The sequence below is a fragment of the Monodelphis domestica genome, chromosome 3 (genome assembly GCF_027887165.1).
Source record: "Monodelphis domestica isolate mMonDom1 chromosome 3, mMonDom1.pri, whole genome shotgun sequence".
NCBI lineage: Eukaryota > Metazoa > Chordata > Mammalia > Didelphimorphia > Didelphidae > Monodelphis > Monodelphis domestica.
In genome coordinates this window covers 275,404,685-275,421,548 of record NC_077229.1, presented here as the reverse complement: position 1 = coordinate 275,421,548, position 16,864 = coordinate 275,404,685, and the positions used below count along the sequence as shown (strand labels likewise).

Genomic DNA, 16,864 nt, shown 5'->3' with positions numbered 1-16,864 from the left:
CTGGGTTTATCTCTTCACCTCCACTTTTGAAGCAGTTACTTTAAGACTCTTCTATTCCTTAAATTCTATTCTTTTCTATTCTATTAATTTCTATTCTTTAAATTATTCCCAATTTCTGGGTTTTCTTTTTTAATTATTTATTTAATAAAATTTATGCTCAGGTATCTCATCCCTTGACTTCCCTTCCCACAACCCAGGAAGCACCACCCAACAAAAAGATATATCTATATAAATTATGTCTTTCGTGTTTCTATTTATCAGTTCTTTCTCCGGAGGTACAATCATTCTTCAATTATTTCTATAGCTTTATATAATTCTCTTGGTTCTATTCATTTCACTCTTCATTATTTTGTATCGTTCTTTCCAAATATTTAAGAAAATAATCTGTTCATTGTTTCTTAGGGCACTATAATATTCCATTTTAATCACATGCCACAACTTGCTAAGTCATTCCCCAGTTGATGGAAATCCCCTCAATTTCTAGTTCCTCATCACCACAAAGAGAGCTGCTATAAATATTTTAGAGCATATAGAACATTTTCCTTTTTCCCTGAACTCCTTGGGAAACAAACCTAGCAATGATAATGGTTTTGCTAGATTGGAATAATGCCAAATTGCTCTCCAAAATGGTTGGATCAGTTCATAGTTCCACCAATAGGGTATCAGTGTCCCCATTTCTGGGTTTTCATAGTGCTTTAGAAGCTGTTCATCACCCTCCACCTGTGTAAAATTAAGACTGGTCATAATTTTGTGTTAATTCTTAATTGCAAAAGGGAGTGGTGATGGAATTTTTCAACAGATAAATGGTAAGAGTATGAACAAAGAGGGAAAATTTTTGAGGCTATCAATAATCAAATGAGAAAAATACTCCAACTCACTAAAAATTAGAAAATTCTAAATTAAAACCACTCTGAAGTTGCACCAAACACCTATCTGAATGGCAAAGATGACAGAAAAAGGAAAATTTTCATTTTTGGAGGGGCTGTGGAAAGGAAGACCAATATGTCTGTTGGTAGAGTAATGAATTGCTCTAAACATTGTGCAAAACAATTTGGAATGTACCCCCTAAATGTGTATACTGTCTGATCCCATGATACTGTTAATAGATCTATACCCTAAAGATATCAAAGACCCACATGCACAAAAAATATTTATAACAATGTAGTAATAAGATCTGGAGACAAAAAATGAGCATTAGTTGGGGAATAGATGAACAGATTATGGTATATGAAGTAATGGAATATTATTAAGAAATGACAAAATGGATGATTTCAGAAAAACCTGGGAACACTTGTATGAACTCATACAAAATAGTGAGAACAATTTACATAGTAACAATAACAACAAAAAATTTTTTTGAAAAACTTAAGAACTCTAAATCATGATCAGCCATGATTCTAGAAGTCTGCTAAAATAAGATGCTATCCGCTTCCTGACAGAGGGGAGAAAGACTCAAGGTGAAGTATCAGACTTACATTCTTGGACATGGAAAATATGTGCTTAACTATGCTTATTTGTTATAAGGATTGTGGGTTTTTTCTTGTTTTGTTTTGTTTTTTTAATTTACTAGTAAGAAGGGAAGTATCAATAACATTGACAAGAAAAAGAGAATCAGTGAAGTATATGTTAGTTCCCAGAAGATAGTACAAGGAAGGAATCACAGAGAAGTAGGACAGTTTTGAAAAGAACATGTTGAAATTGTTATATGCTTTTTTTTTAAAGCAAGCTCTACTTAATTGAGATTCACATTTTCACAAACATCATTTTCTATTCTACTTTGTATATATAAAAGATTCTTTTTTTAGCATTCTTTAAATTCATAATAGTAGTTATTTTAAAGTTTGGTTTTTTTAAGAAAAAGAAAAAAGGAGCTGCAACAAAGCAAACTAATAAATTGCTATGAAAGGAAGACAAAGATCCAGTCTCACTTTCTAAAATAGTTAGAGGGGCTAAGTTGTGGCATATTTCTAAAATAGCTTGAGGGCTCTGAACTATGACCATTTTTGTGATTTAGATTATTAATAACTTTTAACAAACTTCACAAAAAACAGAATTTAAGTTTAATTTAGAGGGGTTTTTCTGCTCCCTAGATTAAACATAGGTGCCAGTTAGCCATAGTATTCAACAATACATTGTCAGGGTAACCTCATTAGCTTCCATAGGTCTAATTATTGTCTATGCATACGCTATGTATACAATCATGTGTTCATGTACATATACATGTGCATTCATATATGAATAGTATATAAATAGGAATACATGCCTGTGTGTCAATCTATATAGCCATAATAGTTAAACCTATATAAACTGATGAGGTGATGTATGATGTATTTGTATACATATACATATATAACTTTAACTTTTATGAATCATACCTACATATAGGAATATATATATGAACATATATATATACAGAGAGAGAAAGAGAAACAGCATAGTCTTTCCTCTGAACTTCAGAGCTTTCATCAATTGCCCAATTTCAAACTGAATATATGTATATTTTAAACTCAACATGTCCAAAACTGAACTCATTATCTATCCCCCTAAACCTTTCCCTCTTCCAGAATTCCATATTTCTATCAAAGACATCACCATTCCAGATTGATAACTGTAATACCGTCTTCAACTTCATACACTCTATCGCCCAATTCCAACAAATTGCCAAATCTTGCCTTTCCAACCTTCACTCCATTCAGAGACACGATCCTCAGCACCTCGTAAGCAGGTAGGTGGTAAAGCAGATAGAGTACCAAGCTTGCAGACAGAAAGACTCACCTAGCTTCTGACACTTCCTAGCTGTATGGCCCTGGGCAAGTCACTTAACCCTGTTTGTCTCGGGTTCCTCATCTGTAAAATGAACTGGAAGAGAAAATGGCAAACCACTCCAGTATCTTCACTAAGAAAATCCCAAATGAGATCATGAAGAGCCAGACATGACTGAACAACAACACTACCACCTCTCACCTAGAATATGCTACAGCGTCCTAACTGGTCCCTCTGCCTTAAGGTTCTCTCTACTCCATTCATCCCATACACTACTGGCCAGTTAATTTTTCTTAAGCACAGATCTGACCATGTGAATTCCCAACACAACCAATTCTAGTTGCTTCCTGCTGCCTCAAGAATAAAATATAAACTCCTCTTTTTTTGCTTTTAAATCTCTTTGCAGGGGTAGTTGGTAGCATAGTGGATAGACTGCCAAGCTTGGAGTCAGGAAGACACCTCCTAGCTATGGGACTCTGGGAAAGTCACTTAACTGCCATTGCCTGGTCTTACTTGTTCTTCTGTCTTAGAATTGATAAGACAGACAGTAAGGATTTTTTTTTTTAATGCAACCTGGCCTAAATCTCTCTCTCTCTCTCTCCCTCTCTCCCTCTCTCTCTCTCTCTCCTCACTAGGACACACACACACACACACACACACACACACACACACACACACACACACACACACTATGACCAATACAGAAGTGTTTTCCATGAAAAAGAATGCACTTTCCATTCCATTTCCATTCCAAATGCAATTTTCAATGCAAATTCCAAGAAAAAAAGAATGCACTCCCTCTTTACCTCTTCCACTGAGATCTCTCTTCCTGAAGCACCATCTTATAAATGAAATCTTTCTGATTCCCACAATAACTGGTGCTTTTCCTCCCAAAGAACCTTATATTTTTCTTTCTATTTCTATTTATTCACTTTATCTCTATTCTGTGTACATATTCATATGTACTTGCTGCCTCCTTCATTGGAATGTAAGCTTTCATGTGTTTAGGGATTATTCCATTATTTGTATTTATATTCCAAGCAATTAGCACAATGCCTGGCATATAAAAGGTATTTAATAAATCTATATTGATTGACTTATTGATCAGTTGATTGTCTTCACCCATTAGTCCCTTTGAGCATAGGTCTATGAAGAAGAAGTTGTTGTGAAGGACTAAACTATTATCAGCAAAGCCAGTCTCCAAGATAACCAGCAGGGATTCATGATGAAAATGGTACCCATAGCCAAAGAAGGAACAGTTGGAGTCTGAGTGTAGATCAAAGCCGGCCATCTTCCACTTTATTTGCTTCATGAGATTTTTATTATATATGTGATATGTGTCTTCTATCATGACATGAGCAATATAGAAAAACATATTGCATGAAAGTCTGGGTATAACCCATATCAGACCATTTACTGCTGAGGGGAGGGGGTGACAGAGAGGAGAAAATCTGAATTCTAAAATGTCAGAAAACAATTGTCAAAAATCACTTCTCCATGTAACTGAAAAAATAAAAATAAATATATAAAAAGAGAGAGTTGTTTTGTCCAGTTGGAGGAAAAAGGTGTGGTTCAGAGGGAACATGCCCCAGATTCCAAAGGTAGGGGCCAGAGCAGAAAGTAAGTCCTCCTTCCTCTCCTTTTCACTTTCCCCCTAAACCTCCAAATTCTAACAGACAGTGCCACCAAGTGGTTACAAGTAAAAAGGAACCAGAATCAGAAGACTGGCTTAAATCCTGGCTTCTTCATTTACTAGTCTTATGTTAGGTAAATACCTCTCTGGGTCTCCGTTTTCTCATCTGTAAAATAGTAAAAATGATCATTGACCTGCCTACCTTACACCATGATTGGGGAGTCTGAGTACCTGCGTTCAAATTCGAGATCCATCATATACTGTCTTTTGAGCTAGTAAGAGTCAGAGGCTGGATTAGAACTCAGTTTTCCCTAACTCTTAAGTCAAGTGTTTTATCCACTGAGCTGTCTGTATAAAATGAGACTATGCATGTGAAAGTGCTTAATAGCTATAAAAAGCTCTATAAAGACAAGTGATTATAATATTCCACATAAACCTACAGAATTATATTATTCTTATTAATATTAATGCTAATTATTATTAGATTTTACGTAAAAGCTACTATGCCAAGCACCATGCTAAATGCTTTACAAATATTATCCCACTTGATTCTTCCTTGATTTGCCATGGCGCAAAGTAACCTGAGGTTACCTGGCCATGCCAGGGAAGCACAAGCTCTGCCAGGAGGCAGACAGTATAACAGAAAGAGCATTGACTCTAGATTTACAGACTGAGGTTCAAATCCCACCACCACACTTAATAGCTTTATGACTCTGAGCAAGTCACTTACTTTCCCTGGACTTCAGTTTCTTCAGTTGTTAAATGAGAGGTTAGGGGACTGGTCTAGAGGACTTTTGAGATCCCTTCAAGCTCTAAATCCATGATCCTATGATCCTACCAAGCTGTAAAGACTTGGTAAATTGGGTACCTGTTATCTGAGGATCATCCTAAATTGAGAGAGGCTCATCACCATCTAGACTATGGCACAATGAATTTTCCCATCCCTATAACTCTGAAAGACCTACTCCTGACTCAAGGAGAGGCTACAATTGGTACCAATGGAGGGAATCCAGCTGTGAAAAAGCCACAGGTCCTTTAAGTATCAAATTGTTATTATTCTATGATTCTAATATGAAAAGGGAAAAAGGGGTATGGAGAAAGATAAACAAAGTTCTTCATGACTCAGGGACAGCTTCTTAGTTGTAGTGGTTGAAAAACATTTTTCTTTGTTGGTGCCAGGAAATTGGCAGCTCCCTCAGGTGAGGGCAGCCCACACACAGAGCAGTCAGTTCTGCACCACCATACTACAATCTATTCTTATGGCTGACTGGGCCTTGGAGGTACGAGCCAGAGGGAAATCTATAGATAATCCTCAAACTCCCTTTTATGTAACTTCTCCCATCTTCTGCCAGATGAGGAGTAACAAAGCCAACTGAAGAAAGCCATTTCTCTTCAGACTCCCTCCCATCCCCATCCAGCCACCACCATTTTCTCCACCCCTCAACCCTTCCCTTTAGTCCATTAGTTTTCTCCCTCTGCCCTCTCTGGAGATGAAGCTTCACTCAGCAGCAAAACCGAGCCACTCCAAATGGGTTCCAGATTAGGGACATTTCCTCGGCTCCCTCTCCAACCCCTTTCCCTCCCTTGATTCTCCTCTACCCCAGTCTCCCCTCCCAATCAAATCAAAAGTCTGTTCTTAAATTTCATTCTTTTAGGGTCCTGTCTAGTTCATCTGAGAAATGAAAGCTGTTCTAATATTTTAAACAGGGAGAGGAACTAGATTTTTCATTCCACCAATGGAGGAAAATCCTGGATGAGGAAACACCATCCATGAATGCTACTTGGCATCTTTTCTAAAATTTAGTCTTAAAGAGTTGTCCAGAGCAGTGAGGTGTTATGCTCCTCTCCAGGATCACAGAGCCAGGACGTATCAGACTGGGTTATATATAACCCAGATTTTCTTAGCTTTGAGGCCAGGAGAACAGGTAAAAATTGCTCCTTCCATGGGCTAAATAAGCTATTAATTCTTCCTGTTGATGGGCCTTTCTGGAGGGCCAAAGCCATAGAGCAAAGGGTTAATTATACCTAAATGAAATGAATTGCTTCTAGGATTGCATCCTTCTGGCACTGGGTCAGCTCTGATGGGTGATGCTCCATGAAGGAGGGAGAGAACCCCATGTCCCCTTAGTTTACACTGTAGGCATCTACCCATTCTGCCCACAAAGAGAGGTGGCACAGTGGACAAATACTTGTTAAACTCAATGGAATTACATGGCTACTGCATGGCAACTTTCCCCATTGTGGTTTCAATATATTGCAGATGAGCTGAAGAAATTAAATGGGAATTTGGAGGGAGTTTCCCAAAAGCTGCAGACAACACAAAAAAAAGTTTAGAAATTATATATCCTATCCCAAATACTAAACCTAAATTTTGCAGTAAGGTACTATAAACACCCCATAAAAGAAAGAAAAAATGTACACTTCGTTGGTACAAAGGCAGAACTTAAATATTTTACAATTTTCCATATTAGAGGGGCACAGGGCCCCTAAATCCCTGCAATATAAAAGGGATACCTGTACTTTCTTCTTGATTAAAAAAACAAAAACCCTTACCTTTGGTCTTAGTATCAATTCCATGACAGAAGAGCAGCAAGCACTAGGCAATTGGGGTTAAGAGAGTTGCCTAGGATCACACAGCTGGGAATTGTCTGAGGTCACATTTGAACCCAGATCCTCTTAACTCCAGACCTGACACTCTATCCACTGTGCTACCTAGTTGCCCCTTCCCCAGACTTCATTTTAAGAAAAGTTCCCAGGCCAGTCAAGTGAATGAATGGGTATCTTCTCTCCCCACTTCCCCTCCTTTTCAGCTTCACTTTAATATGCTATCTATAATTATATTATTATTTTATATATTATTTAAAGCAGTTACTATTTTTTCATTTTGTTATATTTTTATCCTCAGAATTTTATACTATGTTCAGCACAAAGTGATTAATAAACGTTGTTAACTTGACTGTGACTTTCTATTTCCCTTCCATATCCACTCTGTCTATACTAACTAGCTTTGTGATATGGCAGGTCACCTCATCTCTCTGGATGAGTCTCAGTTTCCTCATCAAGATTATGAGACGGATCATCTGTGAAGGACCAAACCATTATCAGCAAAGCAAGCCTCCAAGACAACCACGAGGGACTCATGACGAAAATGTCATCCACAGCCAAAGAAGGACCTGCCGAGGGCACGTCGAAGCTGGGGTCTTCCACTTAATTTCTTTCATGAGATTTCTATTGTATGTGTGATATATGACTTCTATTATGACATTAGCAATATGGAAATATGAGTTACATGAAAGTATGAGTAAAATCTATATCAAGTTATTCACTACCAAAGGGGAATTGGGGAAAGGGAGGAAAAACATCTGAATTTCATGATTTTTTTAGTAAAACCTCACCTTCCATCTCAGAATCAATACTGTACATTGGTTCTAAGGCAGAAGAGTGGTACAGCCTAGGAAATGGCGGTTAAGTGACTTGCCCAGGGTCACACAGGTAGGAAGTATGAGAGGCCAGATTTGAACCCAGGACCTCCCATCTCTAGGCCTGGCTCTCAATACACTGAGCCACCAAGTTATCCCCTGAATTTTAAAGTGTCAAAAAAGATTGTCAAAAACTGTTTCTACATGTAATTGAAAAAAATTAAGTAAAAAATAAAAAAAGATTCTGAGATATCTCTAAGTTTCTTTCCAATCTCAACACTCTATGTTCTGTATTCTACAGAATTCTGCTGTAACAAGGATGACATGATCTTTTTTGTCCTAACTTATCCTTATTGTTTCAGGGACAAGGCTTTTGTAGGTATTTAGTATCTGAATGCCAGTGAGTAAGCTCATTGGAGAATGCCTGTTACACCTGCCTTGGCAACCAGGAGAGTAAGAATTGGTGGTCTTGGGGTTCGACATCCCCATAGCAATTTCCCCTTAATAAAACATCACAGCCATCATTCCAGTCTGGGTCACTGTTGCCAAGAACCACAATATAGGTTTTAGGGACAAACTCCTGGAGAGCACAGATAGAGGAAGAAATATCCACCGTGTTGCTATTTCCCTATGTACCCACAAACCACCAGAGGGAGCACCTAGATCTGAGCACATGCCTTAACTATAGAGTCCCCCAATGTCCCAAGCCATATTAGAATTGTAAGAGATCCCCAATTTAGGAAGCTTGGTATCCAATCATAGAAAGGAAGGGGCCACTAATAAGATGTTAAACTAATTGCAAAGATTCATCTCTTCATAAAATGTGAAGAGGACTCCCCTGAACTGGCCATGACCCTGAAGTTCCTTAAAGGGATGAGCTTTCTAGTTCTGAAAGTTGTCTAGGCAGGAACCAGCCATCAAGAACCTGGAAAGCCCCAAGAAGTCAGCAAAGCCAGAAATATAAGCAAAGGCAGGCATTAGAAGAGGTGCTAGGATTCATGAACCAAATGGACATAAGCCATGTCAGGACAAATACTTTATTGTGGCAATGTTCTGCTTCATGCCCCCAACCCCCTTTAAAGACTCCAGGATGGTAATTATGAATTTCTTTTCTCCTTTTGAGTTCCCTTATTGGTGCCTTTTCCTTAAAGTATGGAACAAGATGTATTTCTAAAATGATGGAAGAGGAAGAGGAGGAGGAGGAGGAGAAAGAAGAAGAAGGAGAAGGAGGAGGAAGATGATAATTTATATAGTACTTTAAGGTTTGCAAAGTACTATCTTTTAAAATTGAAAAGTACTTTAGATATACTGTCTCATTCCATGAGGGGAGAGAAAGACTTAAAACACAGATTTTTTTTTCCACAGTGCAATTGCTAGCCAGTGGCTTAGAAACACAACTGAGTATTATAGATTCTTCTTTTATATGACTTCTTAGAATGGAGAGAGAATATTGATACCAGAAAATTCATCTAGACAATGAATTAGCAGTAGTGTGGAACTGAAGATGAGTGGCTAACCAATCTTACTTTCCACTCCACCCCAGTACCACTACATAACGAATTCTGGAAGGTTGATATTAGATGTTAAAGAACCATTCTTCAGACTATAGACCATCTTATAACCTAGATGGGAAAAGCTTTCTACAGCCCTTGAAATATTCTCATAACTCTATTCGCCCACTACTTTGTCTCCCTCTTGCTGAAGTCTCCTAATATAGGTCATCCGATCATTGAATCTAGATTATAAAATAGTAGGGTAAAGATACCTTAATGATCTATTTAGTCCAACCCTCATTTTATAGATGAGGAAATAAGGCAAAGAGAAATTAAGTTATTTGCCCACCATAACACAGTGGGGGGCAGAGTTGGGACTTATATATATGCTTTCTTTTCCCAAATCAGGTCACTTGGATCAATTTTGTGGGCAGCTAAGAATCAACTGAAAAGTGAAAAAAAATCTAGAAATGACAAACTTAAGCCCTCATATCTTTCTTTAGATCCAGTCCTAAACAATCCTACTGGTCATTTCTATCTCTACTCCCCATTGTCATATCAAATTCACCAGGTACAAGGTGAAACTCACCATCTCTCTAAAATATTCATCACTTGGAGTACTATTGTGCTCTGGGAAATGACACGGGGGAAGGGGTGGGGTGGTTAAAAATAAACTTGGCAAGACTATATGAAATGAGGCAAAATGAAGTCAGAAGAACCAGATCATTATGCACAGTAACACCAATGTTATAATGATGATCAACTGTAAAAGACTTGGCTATTCAGATCAATAAAATGTCCAAGATAATTCCAAAGGTCTCATGAAAAAATGCTATTCACATCTAGAGAGAGAACTGATGAACCGGGAGTCCAACCTATAGTATAATTTTCTCATTTTCTTTACTTTTCTTGTTTTTATTTTTAAGATATGGCTAATATGAAAATATTGTTTTGTATGATTTCATACAAAATATATGTATATATAACTGATATCACATCACTTACTTTCTCCTTGAGTGGGAAAGGAGTGGGAGAGGGAGAGAATTTGGAAGTCTAAAATTTAAAAATAAATGATAAAATTTATATATAAATAATATAATATATATATAAAATATATATATATAACATACATAAAATATAATAACAAACATAAATAATAAACATAAATGTATAAATAATGAACATAATTAATATGTAACATATGGATATGAATAATAAAAATATAATATATAAATATAATGTATGATAAATATAATATATAAATGATATAAATAAATATAAAATTTTAATTTTAAATTTTAAAAAAATTTAAATACTCTCCCTAACTCCCTTTTTCTCAAGTATACAACATTCTTCCAGGTGCCCAGGTTCACAATAGTTATCCATGACTCTTCCTTTATCTTTTCTTTGCATCCCTAGAACTAATTATAGCACTTGGCATATTGTAAGCACTTAATAAGCATTTGTTGATTGATTGCTTTTTCCTTATCCCCTCATAGCCAATCATTTGTCAATACAACTTATTTTTTGTCTATCCCCTTCTCTTCACTCATCTATATCACCTGTTGATTGCTATACTGCTATAGCATCCCATTTGCCATTCTGTCTCTAGTCTCCTCTGCCAAACCAACATTTCTGGATTGGTCTGATCATGTCATTCCCCTACATACTATCTCTAGGATAAAATGCCCATTCCTCTGTTTGGCATTTAAAGATCTTCATGACTTCATTCCAACCTAGTTTTCAAGATTCATTTCCCTTCCCCTTGCCCACTATGCTCATTCCTGTGAACTTTAAAAATTATTCCACCCTACTTAGACTGTACTTTAGGGGAAGATAAAGTTGTAATCTCCTGATTGAACAATGAAGGTACTTAGTTCTCACCTTATAGTGAAGCTAGAACTTTAAGCTAAGTCTATTTTTAGATCTTAATACAAAAATGTGTTAAATAACTATAAAGGTTAAAATAATCACAAAAAGGTCAAGTAACTAACAAAAGGTGAACTTAACAAAGAAGTGTGAAATAGCTCAAAAGATATAATCTAACCAGAGAAGGTGAGAACTAAAGAATGGGCAGTCTTGGAGAAAAGCGTCTGCTGTGATTGGTAAATGTGAAAATTTAGGGGAGGTGACACAAGAGAAAAGATCTTTAAAAAGAGAATGTAAAGGCCAGAATGAAGACATTCGGACATACAGGCAGTTCGATCCAGGAACTCAGCCTAGAGGAGCTACCTCAGACAGCTTCCCTGAGACTTGTGGTGAGTGATAAGACAGACTACCCTTTCCTTTGACTCTCAAGGGAGACCTTTGGCCAAGGCCTTTAACTCCTGGAGCAGTTTAAATTAATTCTTTTCTCTCTCACTCTCTTCTCCTTAATTCCTTCTCTCAATATTAATTAAAATCACCATAATTTCCAGTTGACTTGGGTATTTTATTATTTGGGATTTTCCTTGGCGACCAAATTAATTTAGATTTTAAAATCACAACTCTAAAATCTTTACATTCCAGGCAAACTGAGGACAATAGTTATCCTTGATGTCCTCTCTCCCACCCTTTATACAGGCTATCATCCATACACAGAAGACTGTCCTTTCACTTCCACCTCTTAAATTTCATTGTTCAGTAGTTTTCCAGTTATGTTTGTCTCTAGACAACCCAATTTGGGGTTTTCTTGGCACAGATACCAGAGTGCTTTGCCACTTCCTTCTCCAGCTCAGTTTACAGATGAGGAAACTAAGGCAAAAAGGATAACTGACTTGCCCAGGAATACACAGTCAATAAATGTTTAAGGTTAGATTTGAGTCTTCTTGACTTGGACTCTATCCATTGTACCACCCAACTGCCCCACCTCTTGGAGTACCTGGCTCTATTCAAGGCTTGGTATGAGTGTAACATCCTATAAAAGGCCAACTCCTATAATTATAAGTGCTTCCTGTCCTCCCAACTCCCTTTACATTTGTTTTGAAAATATTTTCTCATTTACCCATCTGTATAAATGCTGTCCCCAGACACCTCTCATTTTTGTCTTTTATCCTCAGTACCAATCACAATGCCAGCTGAAGGATAAGTGCTTAATAAATGTTTGATTAATTTAATTGGAAAAAAAAACACACCCAACTTTAAAATTGCTTCAAAATATATAGCTTACCCAAGTAGGGACATGTGAAGTATATGAATATATGTATCTGATCCAATTTACCATGCCCTATTCTTGAGACCCACCTAATTACTTCATGCCAGGGCGAAGCCCCTTGGGTAAAATTGAGAAACCAGGCTGGATAATTAATGATGTATCCCAACACTCTCCTAGAAACAGAAACTTAATTGTAAAGGACTCCACACTAGAGCCAGTTTTTAGTAATACTATTGACAACTTCATTGCCCTCAGGATATTATATACATGCATCTTTGAAAACACTGGAATGGCAATGTTTAAGTATAAGTATTTTTCGAAGCACTATCTGAAAAGATTCTTTATCCTTTACCTTTAAGAACAAAAATCTGAGAACCTGATTGAATCAAGCACCAAATGACTTAAAAAGGCAAGGCATTGTGCTCTCAGTGAAGTCTGGAGTGCATTAAAGGGATTTAATATAAAACATAAAACTAGAGTTCTGTGTTGGCAGGAAAAATTAGGAGGAGTTTACAAATTCTGAAAAGCAAAACAAAACTCTGCCCCCCCTTTGCCCCCCACTCCCAAGAACTTCATGTTGATCTGATTTAAAGCTTCCCTTGACTTAATCATTCTCTCTCCCACCCCACTCTTCAGAAAATCACAGAGGCTAGACAAAGATAATTACAAAGGTGGAGGTTTCAGGGGGAGGGCAAGGGATAAGGATGGAGAGTTCCAGGCAGAATAAGAAAGGAAAAACAAGCATCACTTTTTGGTTATTTCAATTGCTTCCAGAACTAACTGTTCAAAACCTGAAGGCACAAACTGCAGAGTAGACCACCACACCCTTAAAGAAACTGCAGTGGAGCAAGGAAGGGGAGCTTTTAAACTAAATTTGAGGATTGAGGCCAAATACTAAATACAAAAAAATGCTCTTATACACCTTAGTAAAGTGGTATTAGAACCAGCCATTTTTAACCTAGTATTGACTAGGCTGACTTTATTGACTATTGACTTTAACCTAGTATTAAAACAGAATGTGAAGCATGGGGAGCTAGAAGGATTCCCGCTTCTTTGTCCCTTCCCTTCTTTACCCAAGTATAAAATTTCTAATGGTAGTTAGGTGGCACAGGGGATAGAGTGCTGGGCCTGAAGGTTCATCTTTCTGAGTTCAAATCTGGCCTCAGACACTTACAAGTTGAATGACCTTGGGCAAGTCACTAAGCCTTGTTTGCCTCAGTTTCCTCATCTATAAAATATGCTGGAGAAACAAATGGTAAACCACTCCATTATCTTTGCCAAGAAAACCCCAAGTAGGGTCACATAGAGTTGGTAACAAAACAACAAAAACAACAAATTTTTAGAATTGGAAACCTTCTTAGGGGCAAACCATATCTGAAAAAAAAGCATCCCTCTACAACACATATGACATATAATCATCCAGTCTTTGATAGAAAACCTCCACTGGAGGAGAATCTGCTACCTTCTGTAGCCTGTCCATCTTTTGGATGTTTTCCCTGATGCCAATCCTAAATTGGCCTCCTTGAAAATTCCACCCATTGGTCCTAGTTCTGCCCTCTGGAGTCAAACAGAACAAATCTATTTCCTCTTCCTTTTAAATACTTAACAAAAAGGATATGAATAGGCAATTTTCAGATGAAGAAATCAAGGCTATATGTAATCACATAAAAAATGCTCTATATCGCTCTTGATTAAAGAAATGCAAATTAAAATAAAACTGAAATACCACCTCATAACTATCAGATTAACTAATATGACAGAAAAGGAAAATAACTAAATGCTTGAAGTGGATGTGGCAAAATTGGGACACTAATACACTGCACTAATGGTGGAGTTGTGAACCAATCTAACCATTAAGGAGAGTGACAGAACTATCATATCCAAAGAGCTTTAAAACTGTGTATATCCTTTTTGATCCAGCAATACTCGGTCTGTCTTCCAAAGATATTTTAAAAAGGGAGGGGGAAGGATCTGTTTGTACAAAAATATTTATAGCAGTTCTTTTTGTGGTAGCAAAGAATTAGAAACTAAGGGGAAATTCATCAACTGGACAAGTTGTGGTATATGATCATAATGGACTACTGCTGTGCTATGAGAAATTATGAGGATGATTTAAGAAAAGCCTGAGAAAACCTACATAAACTGATGCAGAGTGAAGTAAGCAGAATCAGAAGAACATGTACACAGCAACAGCAATATTATATGATGACTATTTGTATATGATTTAGCTATTCCTAGCAATACAATGACCCAAGAAAATCCTCAAGGACTCACAATGAAAAATGCCATCCATGTGAAGAGAAAGAAGTGATCAAGGCTGAATGCAGACTGAACTATATTCTATCTCACTTTATTTCTTCATTTTTCTTCCCTTTGTTAAAATTCTCTTTCACAAAAGGACTAATATGGAAAAATGTTTTACACTATTATACATGTTCAATCAGATTGCTTTCCATCTCAGGAAGTGAGGAGACAGAAAGAAAGAATTTGACTCAAACTTTTAAAAAGTGGTATATAAAAATTTTTTTTCATGTAATTAAGGAAAAAATTAGTAAATACATAAATACTTTGCAAGAGTTCTCAGACTTTCCCTCCATGTGTCCATTAGACTTCTCTGTTCTAAGCATTAATGTGCCCAGTTTCTTCAACCATCTTAATATAGTATCACCTTAAGGATCTATACACCTTTCTGGTTGCCGTCCTCTGGGCACTGTCTAGTTTATTGATGCCTCTCCTACACATGAATACCTAGACCTGAACACTAACCTCCAGGTGTGCTCCAATTAAAGCACAGCATTCCTGGCAGTGATGCCTCATTAAGACCTCATTAGTTTTCTTAAGGTCATGTCACACTACCAACTCATATTGATCTTATAGTCCACTAAAATACCTGGCTCTTTTAAAAATAGTTATTTAGTTATGTATCCTTTCTCTTCTATTTTATGTTAATTGTTTAAAAACTCAACTTTACATTTATCCCTCTTAAATTTCATCTTATGTATTTAGTTGGTCCAGATGTTCTAACCTGTCCAGATCTTTCTGAAAATGACCTTACCAGGCCTAGAGACTGGAAGTCTTGGGTTCAAATTTGACCTTGGTCAATTCCTAACTGTGTGACTGAGCAAGTCACTTAACCCCAATTGCCTAGCCCTTACCACTCTTCCACCTTGGAACCAATTGGTTCTAAGACAGAAAGGAAGGGTTTGAGAGAGAGAGAGAGAGAGAGAGAGAGAGAGAGAGAGAGAGAGAGAAGCCCCTTGCTCTTCAGTAGTGAGTGTGCCATGTAGAGCATCATTCAAGGCATTGATAAATATGACATTAAAGGGCCAAGAATGGATCCCTAGGATTTTCCACTAAAAAATCTCCTTCCAAGTTGATAATGAATCATTAATGACTGCTTTGGGATCTGTTCATTCAATTAGCTTCAAATCCATTTATCACTCCTTAAATTTTTTAAAATTTAAAACCTTTACCTTCTATCTTAGAATTGATACAAGTATCAGTGCCAAGGCAGAAGATCAATAAGGGCTAGGCAATGGGGGTTAAGTGACTTGCCCAGGGTCTCACAGCAAGGAAGTGTCTGAGGCTACCCCAACTTTGAACTCAACCCCAAGTCTGATTTTCTTGAGATCCATTGAACCCAAAGCTACTCCTCTATTTTGTCATTCTTGACTAAGTCCACACTCAAGGGAGGAGGGAGGAGAATTCAGGAGCAGAAGGGAAAAGAATGCCACTGAGCTCTCAAAGAGGTGCCCTATTCCTTCCCCCACCTTAAACGATTCCAAAAATCCAGGGAAGCTGATGCTAAATAACCAGCTGTGGAGGGGCTAGGAGTCATCTCTTGGCTATCTTTTCTGCCCTTCAAGCAGCTGTCAAGATACCAGGCTGCATTTGTGCCATCTTGATGCATGTGTGAGCCCAGCAGGGTGGAGTCGGGCAGTTTTGGCAATGATGTAAGAGGAGAAGAACTTCAAGCAGGAGGCCAGATGTAACAAAGATAGAACCAAGAAAAGAAATTCAGACTTTAAAGAATCCTGACTTCAATTTTTTAAAAAATCAGGAAAAGCATTATTGAATCCTAATTTAATACAAGTGTGAATATACTGATTCTGTCTACTGTCCTTCCCATAGAGCTATGAGGAAACATTTTTGCAAAATGTCAACTATAAATTAATCATTCAAATGACTTTCTTTTAAAAAGGACAAATTCTATAATAAAATTATTTTATTTTAGTTATCTGGGGTGAAAGTCAATTTCTAATTTTTTTGTACTGAATATAGTTGCACTATACCCCTATACCCCACCATATCACTGTTAAGTATGTTTCCCAAGGTGATCAGGGAAAAGGGAAAAGAACCTATATGCTCTAAAATATTTAGAGCAGCTCTATTTGTGGTGGCAAAGAAGTGGAAATTGAAGGGG

The 16,864-nt window shown here is 37.2% G+C and overlaps 1 protein-coding gene across 1 annotated transcript in view; it reads right to left on the bottom strand.

The window, feature by feature from the left end:
• Window positions 1-16,864, bottom strand: part of LAMA3 (laminin subunit alpha 3) — a 360,924-nt gene that overhangs the window by 215,014 nt on the left and 129,046 nt on the right. The window lies entirely within an intron of this gene.